General features: G+C 51.5%; 1 long non-coding RNA gene across 1 annotated transcript; it reads left to right on the plus strand.

Annotated features, from left to right (window-relative positions):
- The first annotated feature begins 1,390 nt into the window (after nucleotides 1–1,390).
- Nucleotides 1,391–2,961, plus strand: LOC123653300. The gene is made up of 4 exons (XR_006743032.1): nucleotides 1,391–1,418; nucleotides 1,538–1,578; nucleotides 1,897–1,964; nucleotides 2,476–2,961. It is a non-coding gene; the product is annotated as an uncharacterized LOC123653300 (long non-coding RNA).
- The last annotated feature ends 4,484 nt before the right edge of the window (nucleotides 2,962–7,445 follow it).

A 7,445-nucleotide genomic window follows, 5' to 3' on the forward strand; every position in this document is an offset into this window, starting at 1 on the left:
AACAACAACAACACTGCATTGAAATATGGTTTATTTTAATTACTGATGTGTGGTTTTTTTGGTGCCTCCTTAAATGTACCTGAGGCAAGTGCCTCCCTCACCTGAGTCCCAGCCCTGATTATTTATTTCCAAGATGCAACCCACACCATAGCATTAATGCCTCATCACAATGCTCTGAGAAGATTCTACAGTCATCACCCAGAGGGGTTCGGCTGTGCCCAAAGTCCCACAGCAAGGAGGAGAAAAATCTGGACGTGAACCCAAGTTTGTGTGTTTTTTGGCTCAGAGTCTACTCAGTAAAGTAAAACAATAAGCTAAGTTATGAATTGGGTTTTGAGTCCAGGAATCAGAAGGTCTAGGCTTGAGTCCCACCTCTGCTCCAGGCTCCTCTGAGCCCTACCTTCACACAGACCTCAGTTTCTCAACTTGAAACTAGATTTAAATATTCTGAACCTGCCCTCTCCCCCCTCTGCTCCCTCCAACCCAATTTACCAGCTTTATCTCTCCTGATCTAGCAACAGCGCAGGCTGGGGAAACAAGTACTGACTGAGCCAGAGCTGCTAAACTGGGGGGGAGCTCAGAGACCCAGGAGGGGGTTGCGCCGAGTGGGTAGATCCCAGGCGCTACAATGAGCGGCCCCTCCCCCTCCAGAAAACCCCAACCTAGATTTTGGGCAGATGCCAGTCTTTTATTCTGAAGCTGAGGCCACAACCTATGAGGTAATCTTTGGAGCTGCATTCGAGGCGGAGTCCCATTGGCCGGCTGGCAGAGCCCCTCCCTGGGTTGCCGGTGCCCCGCCTCCCCCAAAGCCCATAAAAGCGCAGTCACCGCCTCCGGCAGTCACTGGACACCTGCATCTGCTACAGGACTGGGAGCAGGTGAGACGCGCAGGGGGAGGAGGACTTCAGCTGCGTGGAAGGAGGGGTGGTTTGGGGGACCCGGTACCTCGGGGATGGGGCGGGTTTGCAGGTCAGCGCATGGACATCTTCCCAGAGAGCGACAAAGACGGCGAAGTTTGACGGCCTGGAAAGCGGAGACCAACCAGGCTGACTACCTGGGAGGTAAGTCCTGGGGACGCGCCATGAGGTAAGGAGCCGGTGTGAGACCCAGTTGCGACCCTTGCCATTCTGAAGCGCCCGGGGGAGAGGATCGGAGAGGAAAGAAATGTTTGGAAGGCGGGCTCCCCAATGTCAGAGGAACAGAGAAGGCAGAGGAGTGGGTTGAGCCTGGAAGAGAGGAAAGTTAAGTTTTCTCCAGCACCGAGGCGGGAGACAGCTCTGCGAGGACCACGGGAGAAAATTGCTATTTGTTTCAGCACGGAGGCTCCGGACAGCGCCTCTCGGGGTCCAGGAAGGGAACCGCGACCTGCTTCAGCACCGCTTCTAGACAGCTCCCAGCAGGTGCTGGCAGCTCCCCAGGTTAAGGGAGAGCCTTGTACCTTGACGGGGGAGCAGAGGGTGGTCCGGGGTGTCTGACGCTTCTGGAGACTTGCCCCTCTCACTTAATAGATTTTTCCCCCCAATGCCTTATTTTCCAGATGAGATGAAACAGCACACAGAAGTCTGTGATTCCCAACAGGTACCATGATCAATCTGCAGGACTGTGGGGGAATTAGGGAGTGCCTGCCAAGATGACATATTGTGCCCTTCCCAGACTTCTTTGAGAAACATTGTGTCAGGCGTTTTGCATACATTATATCATGCCATCTCCAACTTCAGGACATGGGGTTTATTACATCCAGGTGACAGTTGAGGAAACTGAGACCCAGAGAAGGTCAGGTCAAGGGGGTCTCAGGCCAAGGGTGAATCCAAGTCAACCCCACATTCATTCAACTCCAAACTCCATGTGTCGTGGGTGGGAGTTGGGCCCTTTCAGACCAGACCGTCCTTTCCCCAGGAGGGCCAGGAGTGGAAGACAGGAGGCGGTGGAGAAGCAAGAAGCCCATATATTACAGCGTGGCTCAGGTGAAGGGGAAGAGCTGGGTCGGGGGTGGCACACACAGGGCAAAGGGTGGCAAAGAAGACTGGAGCAGCTGTGGTCTGGTGCTGTGTGGAAGACTAGTGATTTTGTTGTTCTGGTGTACTATGACAACAAGTCACAGCTTCCTCATAGCGCGGGCTCCCATCAACCTCCACCTGAGATGGACAAGTAACTGTGGGAGGCCAGGAAGGAATCGCTTCCACCCAGGGGGGTGAGCAGGCTAATTCCATGGGGCAAGAGCAAGGGAGGGAGTAAAATAGGGGCATGCGGCCCATGATCACATAGCAATGTGCCATGCATGGTGTTATCCATGACACTCATATCCCCCTCCCCCCCTCCCTGCAGTCTTGAAAATACAAAATATCTGACTGAACCCAGGGCCTTGGGAATCAATGAGGGGATAATGTTTGAAGTTCTCTCTAGATCAGGATTCTACGAAGACTTGTCAATAAAAATTCCAGGAATGATTTCTTTTCTCCCACACCTCACCATCAGTTCCATGGACCAACTGCAGGACAGGTGTAAACTTGTGGAGGTGATTTGTGGCATCGGCGTGGCTCACCCCCAGTTCTCCGAGACATCCTGATCAAGTCACAGACACTACGCTGAAGTCATCCCAGCCTCAGAGCCTTGGTCTTTGCTGCTCCCTCATCTGGAATGCTCTGCCTCCCAGACACCCCACGAGCTCCCTCTCCCTTCTTATCCCAGACCCATTTCTCCAAGAAAAACCTTCCTTGTTGCCTCACCATCCACCATAAGTGTATAACAAGTCTGTGTTATCCACTCCCACAGACCTGGGTTGTCTTCTCTCCGGCACTTACTCTGGTTATTGTTAACTGTTTACAGGACTGTCTGTCACCCCCATGACACTGTGAGCTCCATGAGGGCAGAGACCACACTTGTATTTTTCACTGCTGTGGCCCCGGCCCCTAACCAGGGCCTGGCACACAGCAGGTGCTCAGTAAACATTGGTTGAATCAATAAAGGCATCAGAGAATTAATCAATGTATTAAAAAATGAACTGATGGTTTCAGCACACACGTGAAGATCCTGCTTCTCCTTGGTTTCCCCCACAGAGATGGGGGGGGGGTGCTGTGGGTGTTTATTGGGGAGTATAATTAAATTTGTGGACATTCAAGGGCCAGCCAGCCAACTAATAGCCCCAGGGGAGAGCCAAGCTCATTTAATTAGCAATTACGAGGCATTGATTCCTCATTAGCTCTGGCAACCCCGTCTCCCTCCTCAGCCCCAGACAAATGAAACCTTTCTCTCTCCAGGAGGACTGCCTCAGTGAGTTCATTAACGAGCAGAGGAAATATGATTACAAGACACCTACACGCCAGAGGCACTTTGAGAATGAGATGAGGAGAGGGGTTCAATATCTGGATCAAGGCTAATTGTGAGAGTTTTTGTGTTACATATAGATCTCCCTTTGGGAATGGAAGAGCTTTTGGACTTAAAAAAAAAAAAAAAAAGGCACCGGATGCTGCCTTTTAGGGGCCCCCTAGGAAAGAGGAGTTTCTGCCCCGAGATTTCTACAAATGTCTCCCCATGGGTCTCTCACAGCCTCTACCTTAATCTTTTCACACTGAACATCCAGCCCACCCAGCCCCCATCTCCCCTCCTTCTGGGTCCCCATCAATGCGGCAGCCTCTCCACACCCCAGGGTCCCTCCCCTCCTCATCCACTTCCCCAACCCGGTATTTGCCAGGGCAAGTTGTTCTGGGCAAACCCAGCCTCTCCCCAGCCCTCTGCCGCAATCCCTGCGTGGCTGTCTCTTCCCGCCCCCCACCACACACCACCGTCCATTTGTTCTCCACATCTGACCAAGTCCCACCTCTGCCTTTAGCCCTTCCAAGACTCCCATTGACTGAAGGGTGAAATGGTGGAATTCAAATTTCCAAACACAGCCTGGCTCACCCTGCTGAGAGCATTGCCTGCCATTCCCCCACAGCCGCCCTTAACCCCTGGAGCACCTTGGGGTTCCTCTAGGAAGCTCCTAGATAATGCAGACTCCTAGGACCCTACCGATCTCAATAAGGACCCCACCGATCTCAATAAGCCGAGGGGGGGCAGCATCTGCATTTTGATGAGCTTCCCCACTGATTCTGTTTTGTTGTTGTTAATCCTCACCTGAGGATATTTTTTCCATTGCTCTTCAGAGAGAGTGGAAGGGAGGGAAGGAGGGGAAGAGAGAGAGAGAGATGTGAGAGACATATCAACTGATTGCCCCCCATATGGGCCCCCAGTGGAGGTGGGGAGTGAATCCCCAACCCACACTTGTGCCCTTGACCAGGAATCAAACCCACAATCCTCTGATGTGTGGGCCGACACTCTAACCACTGACCCACACTGGCCATCGCCCCACTGATTCTTATTTAGGGGAATCCTTCCTTAGATTTAAAAAAACCAAATGCCCCAGCTGGTGTGGCTCAGTGGCTAAGCATCAACCTATGAATCAGAAGGTCATGGTTCGAATCCTGGTCAGGGCATATGCTGGGGTTACAAGCTCAGTCCCCAGTGTGGGGTGTGCAGGAGGCAGCCGATCAATGATTCTCTCTTACCATTGGTGTTTCTATCTCTCTGTTCCTCTCTCTTCCTCTCTGAAATCAATCTTCTTATTTGATAAAAGCCTAATATACAAATTGTTTGACCCGGAGTTCGACCACTCACTACGATGTGCGCTGACCACAAGGGGGCAGTGTGGAACATGGCGGGTGTCTGTGATGCTGTGCTGACAGCGGGTGGTAGTGGAGGTGCTGCTGACCCTGATGGGCCCCAAGGAGACCTGGACAGCAGCAGCAGGATAATGGAGCAGGTGAGGGGACGGTGCCAGGCCACAGCCGGGTGCCAGGCAGGAACTGCGGGGCTGCGAGCCTGGGGGCATGAGCTGGGGCCCAATCCCTGCAGGTCACCCTGAGGGACCCCACCTGTGCATGACTCCATGTACCAGGCCTCTAGCAAAAATAAAAATAAAGGTACATAAAATCCACCAACCTGTCATTTCTCCCAGAGACCTCTGGGAGGGGGCACCTTCTTTAATCTCACCAGTTTCATCCTCCTCCCGTCCATGCCCAGACCAGTGTTAGCACCTGATAAGTATTCAGTTGACATAAATGCTGGTGTCTCAGCCCCTTTGTCAACACAAATACGAAGGCCACATGCACCTGTGAAGATGAGCCATCCTTTGCAATGGAGCTGAGGGCACCTGAACTGAAGGGACCGCCCATTCAATTTTGTTATTCCATCTGGTCACTGTCCAATTATCTTCACTTGGGATTTCATGAAAGTGGAGTCTCAGACAAGATGGTGATTCCAGGAGCAAAGGTGCCAGAGAGCGAGGCGAAGAAGCAGGGATTGTCAATGTATGGGGAGACGGTCCAATTACTCTAACAGGCTCAAAATAACGGTGGCTTAAGCACAAAAGAAGCTTATTTTCTTCCCTTTGACTCAGCAATTCTATGTCTGGACTTTCACAGGTGAAGAATGAGTAGCTACTTCCACAGAACGAAGGAAGGAAAGGAGAGAGGGAAGGACCCATTTCTGAGGCCAATCAGGTCCTCTTGAGCAATTGACTAAGTCCACATCCGGACCAGTTCCCTTATCCACTCATACTCAAGGGCCACTAGACACCTCCTTCAGTTGTCCGAGAGCTAGGCATCACCAGGCAACTAGGGACAGCCCTATGGTCCTGGAGTTTGGCCAATTATTCAGATGAGCCCATTTCAGGAAGCCCGGGAAAACCTAGCTAACCCCACTGGCTCGCCCTGTATGAGCTGCCCCTACAGCCCCCGTTGACTGTCACCTGTCCCTGGTGTAAGCCTTATGTCCTCTTATTTGGAGCTCCAAGTGGCAAAGGGTTCTGCCTTCCTTCTATGTGAGTGTCATTGTGGTGTGTCCCTCCATCAGAACAATAGTTAAACCTTGCAAGTACACAGAGCATAAAATTTGCATGTAACCTTTTTAAAGTGACAACTTTGTGACATTTCATACTTCACAGAGTCCTGCGACCATCACCACCACCTGATTAATTCCAGAACATTCCATCGTCCCAAAAAGAACACAGTTCCTGTTAAGCACTCATTCCCCACCCCTACACTCCTTCCTGCAGCTCCTGGCAACATGAATGTGTTTTCTGTCTCTGTGGGTTTGCATGTCCTGGGTAATCACACTGTGTGGCCTTTTGTGTCTGGTTTCCTTCACGGAGCAGCATGTTTTCAAGGTTCATCCATGCTGTAGCGTGTGCCCATGGTTCATTCCTTTTGTGTAGCTGGATAATAGTACATCAGATGGATATATTAGATCTATTTTAACAGCTATACATATATTAGCTCCTAAGAGGTAATTCCCCATTATCATTCCCCATTTTATAGGAGAGGAAACCGAGGCTCAGAGAGCTGAAGCAAGTCGCTCAAGGTTGCACAGCCCCTGGGTGGCAGAGCCAGGACTTGACTGTTGGCAGTTTGCATACAGTGTCTGCATTTTCAGCCACTATCTTACACCCTTCTCATAATTTGATACACACAGACAATGTGGCAACTGCGACATGTCCCTCAGCCATTTCTACGGGGGAGGAGGCCAAGATGTGGACAGGAAAAGGAGACATGTGGTCACATACCGAGTCATCCCCAGCCAGGGCTGGAGAGGGGTGGTGAGGGCCCAACTCAGATGCTGCATTGTCCAGGGAGGGTGGGGGTCTGCCAGACAGGGTGCTGATTATATCCTGCACCTTAATGGGTCCTTCAAAAGAGAGTGGCTTGGGTTTCCATGACAACAGGCAGGCAGCATCACAAGGAGATAGCTGAGTTTCCTTCCCCAGCCCATATCGGCCTCAGGAATCTGCTCTCCATGCCTGCCTTTCTGGATCCAGGGGGAGCAGCTGTGTGGGTGGTCAGAGCTCACACCTGCTGGTGCACTCAGAGCCCCTCTCCGAGCCAGAGCACACGGGCACGTGTGCAAAGTGAGGCAGAAGGGATTAGGCAGAGTGGGGAGTTGCCCCAAGTTTTCCCGGTAACATCACGAATCAGCAAGGGGTTGAAGAAAGCTCTGAGATGGAAATTGCTAACAGGACAGGACAGGACAGGACAGGACAGGACTTTTTCACTGACAGTGATCAGTCACATTACACAATGTGCTCCTCAGGGGAGAGAAGGGAGATTTGACAAGAGAGCAGGGGAGGCAATAATTGGAGGGGAAAAAATTATTCTCGTTTGATCCCACCTGGCCCAGACTCGGTGACAAGCCAGTCTGGGTCAGGAGAAGGAAAGCAGGAAAGGGGTGTGAACGTCACTGACTTCCATGGGGGCAGCTGGAAAGGACACCATTGGAACGAAGGAAAGTCTCAGAATCTGGATGAAGGATTAAATGATCGGGCTTATCAGTGTGACATTTCCAATTCTGATCATTACACTGTGGGTCTGGGAGAGAATGTCCTTGTTATTTGGAAATGCTCACTGAAGTACTTA

The sequence above is a fragment of the Pipistrellus kuhlii genome, unplaced genomic scaffold (genome assembly GCF_014108245.1).
Source record: "Pipistrellus kuhlii isolate mPipKuh1 unplaced genomic scaffold, mPipKuh1.p scaffold_m20_p_30, whole genome shotgun sequence".
Lineage (NCBI taxonomy): Eukaryota > Metazoa > Chordata > Mammalia > Chiroptera > Vespertilionidae > Pipistrellus > Pipistrellus kuhlii.